Source organism: Pristiophorus japonicus, chromosome 1, assembly GCF_044704955.1.
Source record: "Pristiophorus japonicus isolate sPriJap1 chromosome 1, sPriJap1.hap1, whole genome shotgun sequence".
NCBI lineage: Eukaryota > Metazoa > Chordata > Chondrichthyes > Pristiophoridae > Pristiophorus > Pristiophorus japonicus.
In genome coordinates this window covers 140,917,159-140,929,926 of record NC_091977.1, presented here as the reverse complement: position 1 = coordinate 140,929,926, position 12,768 = coordinate 140,917,159, and positions in this window count along the sequence as shown.

Here is a 12,768-nt window from a genome sequence, read left to right as displayed (position 1 = left end):
AGGTGGTTGTTGGGGTGTATGATGGTGAGGGGAAAGCAGATGCTGGTCGGGGGATACAATGGTGTGGGGGGACAACCAGATCATGGAGGGGTGGAGTAGGGTTTACAGGGTTAGCTTGTTGGGTCTGGAGGAAATACTACTGCTCTTTCTGGCCCACGAGCAGGACTCTAAATGCACATATCTTATGGATTCAAACCTTCTCGCCTCCTTTCAGCTACCAGGCTTCCGGAGGCCTGGGTGAATTGATTAAAACCGGAAGTAGGCAGGTTCGAGGTGGTTTGGCTTGCTGTTTCAGATTTTTTGAATTTTAACCTCTGACCCCACACCAACCCATCCATTTTTGAGAGTTAAGATTCAGTCCAATGTTTCCACTATTAGGGGTCCTTTGGTATTGCTTTGAAATACGAGCTAGGCAACAGCTTCGGACACGACAAATGTTCACCTGGCCTAGTCGACCCTGCAAAGTCCTCCTCATGGGGACCTATGCCAAAATTGGGGGAGCTGTCCCACAGACTAATCAAGCAACAGCCTGACATTGTCCTACACACAGAATCATATCTTTCAGCCAATGTCCTAGATTCCTCTATCACCATCCCTGGGTATGTCCTATCCCACCGGTAGGACAGACCCACCAGAGGTGGGGGCATAGTGGTATACAGTTAGGAGGGAATGGTCCTAGGAGTCCTCAACATTGACTCCAGAAACCATGAAGTCTCATGGCTTCAGGTCAAGCATGGGCAAGAAAAGCACCTGCTGATTAACACCTACCGCCCTCCTTTCCTACATTACAACAGTGACTACACTCCCAATAAGAACATAAGAACATAAGAATTAGGAACAGGAGTAGGCCATCTAGCCCCTCGAGCCTGCTCTGCCATTCAACAAGATCATGGCTGATCTGGCCGTGGACTCAGCTCCACTGACCCGCCCGCACCCCATAACCCTTAATTCCCTTATTGGTTAAAAATCTATCTATCTGTGACTTGAATACATTCAATGAGCTAGCCTCCACTGCTTCCTTGGGCAGAGAATTCCACAGATTCACAACCCTCTGGGAGAAAAAATTCCATCAAAACTCGATTTTAAATTGGCTCCCCGTATTTTGAGTTTGTGCCCCCTAGTTCTAGTCTCCCCGACCAGTGGAAACAACCTCTCTGCCTCTATCTTGTCTATCCCTTTCATTATTTTGAATGTTTCTATAAGATCCCCCCTCATCCTTTTGAACTCCAACGAGTAAAGACCCAGTCTACTCAATCTATCATCATAAGGTAACCCCCTTATCTCCAGAATCAGCCTCGTGAATCGTCTCCGTACCTCCTCCAAAGCTAGTATATCCTTCCTTAAGTAAGGTGACCAAAACGGCACGCAGTACTCCAGGTGCGGCCTCACCAATACCCTATACAGTTGCAGAAGGACCTCCCTGCTTTTGTACTCCATCCCTCTCGCAATGAAGGCCAACATTCCATTCGCCTTCCTGATGACCTGCTGCACCTGCAAACTAACTTTTTGGGATTCATGCACAAGGACCAATTGTGGAGCAGTGGAGGCATGTCCTGCTCAGTTGGAGCTGTGAGCAGTGAGGGAAGCAGCAATCAACTTGAGCTCCTGCCTGGAAAGCCCTGAGACCAGCCCAGGAAGAGAAGGAAGGAAGGGGCTTCACCACCAACTTCTATCCAGAGGGAGAGGAGGAGAAAAGAAAACATTAAACATCTTTATTACCATTTCTGCAAAGAGTTGGAGAGAGGGGGAAAAACCACAACAACATCCAGTGTGGAAGGAGGGAGACTCTACATTTCAACAGGTGGGTGTTGGTGCACTTCCCCAAACAGACTTTGTTGTATCGGTGGGGGGAGGAAAGAAGACCACTGAGGGCCGGAACATCGCGGGGGGTGTGTGTGTGTGTGGTAGTGTGTGTGGGGGCCTTGCTTACAACTAGGCCCCCCCCACAATTGGAACCCCCCCCACCCCCCACATTTGCCTAGCCTGGGATAGCTGGAGCTACCAGGCTGAAGATTGTCATTAATCTCCCTATTAAAGATCGTTTAGGATTGTGTGCCTGGTGGCTCCAGCTACCCCAGGTGAAGACGTCTTCTCCCCCCACCTGAAGACCAACCCAAAGACTGTGTTTTTTGTGTGTGTTTTGCCATCTGGGGAGTGCACCCACCCACAGCTGCGAGGGGAGACCTGCCCTCGCAGCCCCCCCCCTTCCCACCCCCCTCTCTCTTTCTCCGTTACCCTCTGTTTCTCCCCTCTCTCTCTGAGGCCCCTTTTCTTCCTAATTTTAAAAAACAAAACCCAATTAAGACAACTGAGCAGAGGGAGCAAGGCCTCTCCCCAATTGTCAACGAGGGGAGAGGTGCCTCGTTAAGGGCTCCTCTGCTCAGTTAATATACGAGGCCATTAAAGACCATTAAGGCCTGTGACTTTGGGGTGGGTGTAGCCCTTAAAGGGGCCCCCGTGATGGCGACCCCATCCACGCCGGTGGCAGGGCCAGCAAGGACGTATGCGCAGGTGGCAACCGCTTCCACGGCCCCTCCTGCGCCACCCGCTGCCCTGCCACCTTTCAGACTCATTACTAAAAAACACGGGGTCAAGAGCTACACTCACCCCACAATGACCATCGAGGAGTGCGTGCGGGTGATGGCTGGGGTAGTCGGCCCCTCGGCCATTGTCGCAGCCTCCAAGATGTCTGGGAAGGCCGTGTTCTTCCTGGGGTCGGAGCGGGCGGTGTCCCTGGCCCTTGAAAAGGGGCTCACGGTGGGCGGGACGTTCCTGCCGGTGGACCCTCTCGAGGCCACCGCGCAGAGGGTCATCATTTCAAACGTCCCGCCCTTTGTTCCCGCTGAGCTCCTCCTCCCTCACCTACACCAACTGGGGGAGGTAAGGTCGGGGATCAACCCCATACCGCTCGGCCTCAGGGAGAACAGCCTGCGCCACGTGTTCTCCTTCCGCCGCCAGCTCTTTGTCCGGCTGGCGCGGGAGGACACGACGGAGGGAGATTTTAATGTGGTGCACGAGGGGACGGCCTACCGCGTCTTCTGGACGTCGGACGGCGTGCGGTGCCATGCCTGCAGGGAGGTGGGGCACGTTCGCAAGAACTGCCCCGCCTCCAAGGCCGCCAAACCACCGAAGGCGGCCAAGGCTGGCGCCGCCGCCACCCCTCCCCCTAGTTGCGTCCGCGTGCCGGGAGCCATGGGTGCGCGGGCATCGTCGGAGGCCTTTGTTTTCAGGGCCTCCGGCGGGGGGGAGGGAGAGCGTCCGACCGGAAAGAAGGCGCGGAAGAAGACAAAACATCAAGAGGCGGGTCCCCTCAGTGCGCCGGATAATTTGACCACCGCGCTCAGCCCAACCCCGTCACCGGCGAGCGCGGGGTGCCCCGAGCCCATGCCCGAGCCCTTGAACAACACCACAGAGGGGCCCGGGCGCGGGCAAGAAAAGGAAAAGGGGGGGGCGGAGCGGGAGGCCTCCCTGACTCCGCGCGCCCCCAGGAACAAAAAGAGGCACCGCCCCAATGACGCGGAGGGGGAACAACATCCCTCCGCGGAGGAGTCGGTGCCCGCCGCGTGTCCCGCGTCCCCCACCAGCGCCCCCAAATTGCGCTGCAGGCGCGAGGAGTCTTTCCCCGGGGAGGGTGAGACAGTTGAGGCTGCCCAGCCTCTGCCTCCCGGGGATGGAGTGGAAGATCTGCCTGTCGTGGGGGGCGTGGGGACCGCGGAGGAATGCGTAGCCGCCGGGCCGGGCGTCCCGGGGACTGAGGCGGGCGAGGCCGAAAAGGCCGAACCTGAGCCCGCCCAGCTATTACCCAACTTCCCCCGGGAGTTGCTCGACCCGGCAGAAACACAATATATTGATTTTAATGAAACTCTAGATGCTGGGCCGGGGGGTGGCAGCGGGGAGGGGGAGGAACACCCACCCTCGCCCCTTACTTTGGAGCTGGTGCACTTGGAGGGCCTGGGGATTTCCTATGGCCGGGTCTCTCCTTGTTCTCCGGTTCCTGGGGCGGAGGGGGAACCCCTTCCGCTGTCATTTCCCGACCCAGCACCAATTTTAAAAGAGCCCAGTGGGGACTCCTCTGCCGACGATCCTGGGGGTGGGATCGGGGCAGAGCCAGGGCCGGTTGGAGCGGCCGGTTCATTTGCCGTACCTTGTGCGGTCGATGGGCCGGCTGCTGGCGGCCACCTCCCGGAGGAGGACGGGGACTCGGTGGGGGACGCGGGAGAAGAACTAGAGACCACCGCCAGGGAGGCGGTGGATCTGCTCGCGGCCGCCGCTGAGGCCCTCCTCATTCCTGCAAAGGAACTCCGGGACTTTTTGGCCCAGAGCCGGGGTCGCCGCGACCAAGCCCGACTGGCCCTGGAAAAATGGTCCGAGCCGGAGCTGATCAAGGGGTCCGTCCGCGCCGCCGTTAAAACCTTGGCCGCGGGCGGGCCCTTGACAAAGGAGCAGCACCTTGAGCTGCGCGAGCTCGAGGGACTCCTCGCTGGGCTGCGGAGGGAGCGGAGTTCAACAAAAGACTCCGCTCCCTCCCCCACAATAGGTTAAGGTAGAGGTTGCACTATGCTTTTGCCATGAAGATAACCATAGCCAGCCTCAACATCAACGGCGGCAGAGGGGCACGCCGTAGATTTGACAATTTTTCGCTCCTGCGGGAGGGGAAATATGCGGTGTGCTTCCTGCAAGAAACCCACACCGTTCCGGGAGACGAAGCCACGTGGCTCCTGGAATGGCAAGGAGAGGTCCGCATGAGCCACCTCACCGCCATTTCTAGTGGGGTGGCCATCTTGCTGGGCCCGCATTTTCAGCCGGAGATCTTGGGGGTCGAGGAGCCCGTGCCAGGCCGCTTGCTGCACGTAACGGTTCACCTGGGGGACGTGCCGCTCCATCTCGTGAACGTGTACGCCCCTCATCCCGGCCCGCAGCAAACGCGCTTCTTTGAAGAGGTGTCCGCTCTTCTTGGCTCCGTCGACGTCGGCGACTGCATTGTCCTCGGGGGGGATTTTAACTGCACCCTCGAGGCGAGGGACCGCTCCGGTGCCCCGCAGTGCATGACGGCGATGGAGAAGTTGAGGGACCTGGTCGGGTCCTTCGACTTGGTGGACGTCTGGCGAAATCTCCACCCCGACTCCAGCGCCTTTACTTGGGTGAGGCCTGGAGTTGGATGGTCTAGAGTCGACCGCCTTTACGTGTCTCGGGCGTACGTTTCCTGCGTCCCGGCGGCCTCCATGCGGCCGGTGCCGTGTTCGGACCACCACCTGGTGTGGGCGGAGCTCGCTTCGCTCCGCGCGAGGACGGGGTCCGCGTACTGGCACTTTAACAACCGGCTGCTGGAGGACGTGCGGTTCCAGGACTCGTTCCGTCGATTCTGGTCCGACTGGAGAAGGAAGCAGGGGGGCTTCCCCTCCTTGAGGCTATGGTGGGACGTGGGCAAGGCTCACGTCCGCGTCTTCTGTCAAGAGTACGCGAGGGGGTCGACCAAGAGGCGGGCGGCCAGAGTCGGGCGCCTAGAAAAAGAGGTGCTCGACCTGGAAGCCCGTCTCGGTCAAGTCGTCCAGGACCCGGCCCTGCGGACGGTGTACGAAGCGAAGAAGGCCGCGCTGAAGGACCTGCAGCTCGTCGGGTCCCGAGGCGCGTTCGTGAGGTCGCGGATCCGGTTCCTGCGGGATCTGGACCGCGGCTCCCCCTCCTTCTACTCGCTGGAAAAAAGGCAGAGTGTCCGTAAGCAGCTCTTGACGCTGCTGGCCGACGACGGCTCTCTCGTCTCGGATCCGGAGGGCGTCAACAACAGGGTCCGTGAATATTACGGGGCTCTGTTCTCTCTGGATCCGTCCAGCGAGGAAGCGCGTAGAGTTTTGTGGGAGGACCTGCCGAAGGTCAGCCCAGAGGGCGCCGAAAATCTGGAAGCTCCGCTAAGCCTGGCGGAGCTGACCGGTGCCCTCGCCCGGCTCTCGAGGGGAAAATCCCCGGGGCTGGACGGGCTGACCGTGGAGTTCCACAGGGCGTTCTGGGACGTCCTGGGGAGCGACTACGCGCGGGTCCTGGGGGAAAGTCTGGCGACCGGGGAGATGCCCCTCTCTTGGCGCAGGGCAGTCATCGTCCTGCTGCCTAAGAAGGGCGATCTCCGCCTCCTTAAGAACTGGCGCCCGGTCTCCCTCCTCAGCACGGACTACAAAATCTTCGCCAGGGCGATGTCTGCTCGCCTTGGTGCCGTGCTGGACCACATGATCCACCCCGACCAGTCATACACGGTCCCGGGCCGGACGATCCACGACAACATCCATCTGGTCCGGGACCTCATCCATTGCTCCCAGGAGGCTGGTCTGTCGGTCGCCTTCCTATCCCTCGACCAAGAGAAGGCGTTCGACAGGGTGGATCACGACTATCTGCTCGGAACTCTGCGCGTTTTCGGGTTCGGGACGCATTTCGTCGCCCGGATCCGACTTTTGTACGCCGCCGCGGAGTGTCTGATTAAGGTTAACGGGTCCTTGACGGCGCCCCTTCGCTTTAGGAGAGGGGTGCGCCAGGGATGCCCCATGTCCGGCCAGTTATACGCCGTTTGCGTGGAGCCTTTCCTGCGCCTCTTGCGGACGAGGTTGACGGGACTGGCTCTGCAAGGGCCGGGCGTGGAGGTCGTCCTCTCGGCTTACGCCGATGACGTGCTCCTCGCGGTAGAGGATCCCGCTGACCTGCGGAGGATGCGTGAGTGCCAGGAGATTTACTCGGCCGCGTCCTCCGCCAGGATCAACTGGGAGAAATGTTCCGGACTCCTGGTGGGTCAGTGGCGGGTGGACTCCCTGCCGGAGGAGCTCAGGCCTTTTGCCTGGAGCACGACCCATCTCCTCTATCTGGGAGTCTACCTTAGCCCCGACGAGGGAGCCTGGCCGGCGAACTGGCAGGAGCTGGAGGCCAAGGTCGCCGCTCGCCTAGGGCGCTGGACAGGACTGCTCCGAGTGCTGTCCTACAGGGGTCGAGCGCTAGTTATAAACCAGCTGGTGGCCGCAATGCTGTGGTACCGGCTGGTCACTTTGACCCCTCCCCCTGCGTTTGTCGCCAAGATACAGAAGAAGCTGGTGGACTTCTTCTGGAACAACAGGAAGCACTGGGTCTCTGCCGCGGTCTTGAGTCTCCCGCTTGAGGAGGGCGGTCAGTCGTTGGTGTGCGTCAGCGCCCAGCTCGCGACTTTCCGTCTTCAGACCCTGCAGAGATACCTTTACGTCGAGCCCCCTGCTAGGTGGTGCGCTCTGGCGAGGTATTTCTTCCGCCAGCAGCTCGACCTCAATTATGACACGCAGCTCCTGTTTGTGAACTTGGGGGGTGCCAGGACCGCCCTCCGGGAGCTGCCTGTCTTTTACAGGGAACTCATCAGGGTCTGGAACAAAGTCTCCACCAAGCGCAGCTCTCCACCGGCTGGAGTGGCAGCCGTCCTGCAGGAGCCGCTGCTCGGGAATCCGTACCTCCACGGCCGAGGTTTTATGTGGCGGTCGGAAGAGAGGGCTGTGGCTGGTGAGGTGACCAGGGTCAGGGACCTGCTCGATGGCGGAGGAGCGGGCTGGATGGCGCCAGTCACGCTGGCGCGGCGCCTAAATTCTGCCAACGTCCGCCACGCGGCCGATGCCATCGAGTCGCTAAAAACAGCTCTGGGCCCTGACTCCGTTAGGTGTATCGAGGAGGCTCAAGCACGTGGGGAGATCCCGTCCGAACTGACCCCCGTCCGGACGGAATTCCTCATCGGCGCCAAACCCCGGAACCTCCCTCGGGGGCCGGCGCCTCACAACTTGAGCCGCCTCGGGGAAATCCCCTCCGTGCCTTTCAGTTCCGCGCGGAGGGGTTTCCTGTACGGGCTGCTCCTGCACACCCTCAACTTTGCCATCCTCGCCGGCCGTCCGGACACGCCATGGCGCACCATCTTGCCGTCCGGAGGAGGCGGGGGTCCCCGATGGAGGGCACTCTACGCAGGGGTCCTCCCACTATTCATCGGGGACTTGGCCTGGAGGGTGGTGCACGGAGCAGTGCCGTGCAATAAATTTTTAAGCCGGTTCACGGACTCCCAGGCCGCCTGCAATTTCTGCGGTCTGGAGGAGTCCGTGTTCCATGTTTTTATTGAATGCACGAGGTTGCAGCCCCTGTTCCACTATTTTAAGGGGCTGCTCCTGAAATTCTGGCTGCACTTCAGTCCCACTCTCCTGATCTTTGGGCACCCTGTGCGGAGGGGAGCGGGTAGGTCCGAAGGCCTCCTCGTAGGACTGCTCCTGGGCACGGCCAAGGGTGCCATCAGCCGGTCCAGGCAGCGGGCGGTCGAGGGGGTCGTTCAACCTGACTGCCTGCCTCTCTTCCGCTCTTACATCCGGTCCAGGGTGTCCTTGGAGATGGAGCACGCGGTGTCCACCGGTACGCTCGCGGCCTTCCGCGAGAGGTGGGCACCGGAGGGACTGGAGTGCATCATCACGCCCGGCAACCAAATTTTAATTTGATTTTACGTTTTAAAGTTTAATTTGTTTTAATTGCCGGTGCTTTTAGTGTCCCCCTTCCCTTTTATAGGGGGCACTGGGGAAAATTGTGATTTTAGTGCCCAAAAAAAAAAAAAAAGAAAAGAAAAACACAAAAAAAAAAAAAGGGGGGAAAAAAAGGGCCTTGAAAATGTCTGGAGTGTCACCCAGGTCGGGTGGCACCGTTTATTGTTTTTATGTTTTCACAGGTGAACTCAAAAGAGTTTCATGCACAAGGACCAATTGTGGAGCAGTGGAGGCATGTCCTGCTCAGTTGGAGCTGTGAGCAGTGAGGGAAGCAGCAATCAACTTGAGCTCCTGCCTGGAAAGCCCTGAGACCAGCCCAGGAAGAGAAGGAAGGAAGGGGCTTCACCACCAACTTCTATCCAGAGGGAGAGGAGGAGAAAAGAAAACATTAAACATCTTTATTACCATTTCTGCAAAGAGTTGGAGAGAGGGGGAAAAACCACAACAACATCCAGTGTGGAAGGAGGGAGACTACATTTCAACAGGTGGGTGTTGGTGCACTTCCCCAAACAGACTTTGTTGTATTGGTGGGGGGAGGAAAGAAGACCACTGAGGGCCGGAACATCGCGGGGGGTGTGTGTGTGTGTGGTAGTGTGTGTGGGGGCCTTGCTTACAACTAGGCCCCCCCCACAATTGGAACCCCCCCCACCCCCCACATTTGCCTAGCCTGGGATAGCTGGAGCTACCAGGCTGAAGATTGTCATTAATCTCCCTATTAAAGATCGTTTAGGATTGTGTGCCTGGTGGCTCCAGCTACCCCAGGTGAAGACGTCTTCTCCCCCCACCTGAAGACCAACCCAAAGACTGTGTTTTTTGTGTGTGTTTTGCCATCTGGGGAGTGCACCCACCCACAGCTGCGAGGGGAGACCTGCCCTCGCAGCCCCCCCCCCTTCCCACCCCCCTCTCTCTTTCTCCGTTACCCTCTGTTTCTCCCCTCTCTCTCTGAGGCCCCTTTTCTTCCTAATTTTAAAAAACAAAACCCAATTAAGACAACTGAGCAGAGGGAGCAAGGCCTCTCCCCAATTGTCAACGAGGGGAGAGGTGCCTCGTTAAGGGCTCCTCTGCTCAGTTAATATACGAGGCCATTAAAGACCATTAAGGCCTGTGACTTTGGGGTGGGTGTAGCCCTTAAAGGGGCCCCCGTGATGGCGACCCCATCCACGCCGGTGGCAGGGCCAGCAAGGACGTATGCGCAGGTGGCAACCGCTTCCACGGCCCCTCCTGCGCCACCCGCTGCCCTGCCACCTTTCAGACTCATTACTAAAAAACACGGGGTCAAGAGCTACACTCACCCCACAATGACCATCGAGGAGTGCGTGCGGGCGATGGCTGGGGTAGTCGGCCCCTCGGCCATTGTCGCAGCCTCCAAGATGTCTGGGAAGGCCGTGTTCTTCCTGGGGTCGGAGCGGGCGGTGTCCCTGGCCCTTGAAAAGGGGCTCACGGTGGGCGGGACGTTCCTGCCGGTGGACCCTCTCGAGGCCACCGCGCAGAGGGTCATCATTTCAAACGTCCCGCCCTTTGTTCCCGCTGAGCTCCTCCTCCCTCACCTACACCAACTGGGGGAGGTAAGGTCGGGGATCAACCCCATACCGCTCGGCCTCAGGGAGAACAGCCTGCGCCACGTGTTCTCCTTCCGCCGCCAGCTCTTTGTCCGGCTGGCGCGGGAGGACACGACGGAGGGGAATTTTAATGTGGTGCACGAGGGGACTGCCTACCGCGTCTTCTGGACGTCGGACGGCGTGCGGTGCCATGCCTGCAGGGAGGTGGGGCATGTTCGTAAGAACTGCCCCACCTCCAAGGCCGCCAAACCACCGAAGGTGGCCAAGGCTGGCGCCGCCGCCACCCCTCCCCCTAGTTGCGTCCGCGTGCCGGGAGCCATGGGTGCGCGGGCATCGTCGGAGGCCTTTGTTTTCAGGGCCTCCGGCGGGGGGGAGGGAGAGCGTCCGACCGGAAAGAAGGCGCGGAAGAAGGCAAAACATCTAGAGGCGGGTCCCCTCGGTGCGCCAGATAATTTGACCACCGCGCTCAGCCCAACCCAGTCACCGGCGAGCGCGTGGTGCCCCGAGCCCGTGCCCGAGCCCTTGAATAACACCACAGAGGGGCCCGGGCGCGGGAAAGGAAAGGAAAAGGGGGGGGCGGAGCGGGAGGCCTCGGCAGACATGGGGGTCTCCCTGCCTCCGCGCACCCCCAGGAACAAAAGGAGGCGCGGCTCCGATGAGGCGGAGGGGGAACAACATCCCTCCGCGGAGGAGTCGGTGCCCGCCGCGTGTCCCGCGTCCCCCACCAGCGCTCCCAAATTGCGCTGCAGGCGCGAAGAGTCTGTCCCCGGGGAGGGTGAGGCAGTCGAGGCTGCCCAGCCGCTGCCTCCTGGGGATGGCATGGAAGATCTGCCTGTCGTGGGGGGCGTGGGGACCGTGGAGGAATGCGTAGCCGCCGGGCCGGGCGTCCCGGGGACTGAGGCGGGCGAGGCCGAAAAGGCCGAACCTGAGCCCGCCCAGCTATTATTCAACTTCCCCCGGGAGTCGCTCGACCCGGCAGAAAAACAATTTATTGGTTTTAATGACACTGTAGATGCTGGGCCGGGGGGTGGCAGCGGGGAGGGGGAGGAACACCCACCCTCGCCCCTTACTTTGGAGCTGGAGCACTTGGAGGGCCTGGGGATTTCCTATGGCCGGGTCTCTCCTTGTTCTCCGGTTCCTGGGGCGGAGGGGGAACCCCTTCCGCTGTCATTTCCCGACCCGGCACCATTTTTAAAAGAGCCCAGTGGGGACTCCTCTGCCGACGATCCTGGGGGTGGGATCGGGGCAGTGCCAGGGCCGGTTAGAGCGGCCGGTTCATTTGCCGTACCTTGTGCGGTCGATGGGCCGGCTGCTGGCGGCCACCTCCCGGAGGAGAACGGGGACTCGGTGGGGGACGCGGGTGAAGACCTAGAGACCACCGCCAGTGAGGCGGTGGATCTGCTCGCGGCCGCCGCTGAGGCCCTCCTCATTCCTGCAAAGGAACTCCGGGACTTTTTGGCCCAGAGCCGGGGTCGCCGCGACCAAGCCCGACTGGCCCTGGAAAAATGGTCCGAGCCAGAGCTGATCAAGGGGTCTGTCCGCGCCGCCGTTAAAACCTTGGCCGCGAGCGGGCCCTTGACAAAGGAGCAGCACCTTGAGCTGCGCGAGCTCGAGGGACTCCTCGCTGGGCTGCGGAGGGAGCGGAGTTCAACAAAAGACTCCGCTCCCTCCCCCACAATAGGTTAAGGTAGAGGTTGCACTATGCTTTTGTCATGAAGATAACCATAGCCAGCCTCAACATCAACGGCGGCAGAGGGGCACGCCGTAGATTTGACAATTTTTCGCTCCTGCGGGAGGGGAAATATGCGGTGTGCTTCCTGCAAGAAACCCACACCGTTCCGGGAGACGAAGCCACGTGGCTCCTGGAATGGCAAGGAGAGGTCCGCATGAGCCACCTCACCGCCATTTCTAGTGGGGTGGCCATCTTGCTGGGCCCGCATTTTCAGCCGGAGATCTTGGGGGTCGAGGAGCCCGTGCCAGGCCGCTTGCTGCACGTAACGGTTCGCCTGGGGGACGTGCCGCTCCATCTCGTGAACGTGTACGCCCCTCATCCCGGCCCGCAGCAAACGCGCTTCTTTGAAGAGGTGTCCGCTCTTCTTGGCTCCGTCGACGTCGGCGACTGCATTGTCCTCGGGGGGGATTTTAACTGCACCCTCGAGGCGAGGGACCGCTCCGGTGCCCCGCAGTGCATGACGGCGATGGAGAAGTTGAGGGACCTGGTCGGGTCCTTCGACTTGGTGGACGTCTGGCGAAATCTCCACCCCGACTCCAGCGCCTTTACTTGGGTGAGGCCTGGAGTTGGATGGTCTAGAGTCGACCGCCTTTACGTGTCTCGGGCGTACGTTTCCTGCGTCCCGGCGGCCTCCATGCGGCCGGTGCCGTGTTCGGACCACCACCTGGTGTGGGCGGAGCTCGCTTCGCTCCGCGCGAGGACGGGGTCCGCGTACTGGCACTTTAACAACCGGCTGCTGGAGGACGTGCGGTTCCAGGACTCGTTCCGTCGATTCTGGTCCGACTGGAGAAGGAAGCAGGGGGGCTTCCCCTCCTTGAGGCTATGGTGGGACGTGGGCAAGGCTCACGTCCGCGTCTTCTGTCAAGAGTACGCGAGGGGGTCGACCAAGAGGCGGGCGGCCAGAGTCGGGCGCCTAGAAAAAGAGGTGCTCGACCTGGAAGCCCGTCTCGGTCAAGTCGTCCAGGAC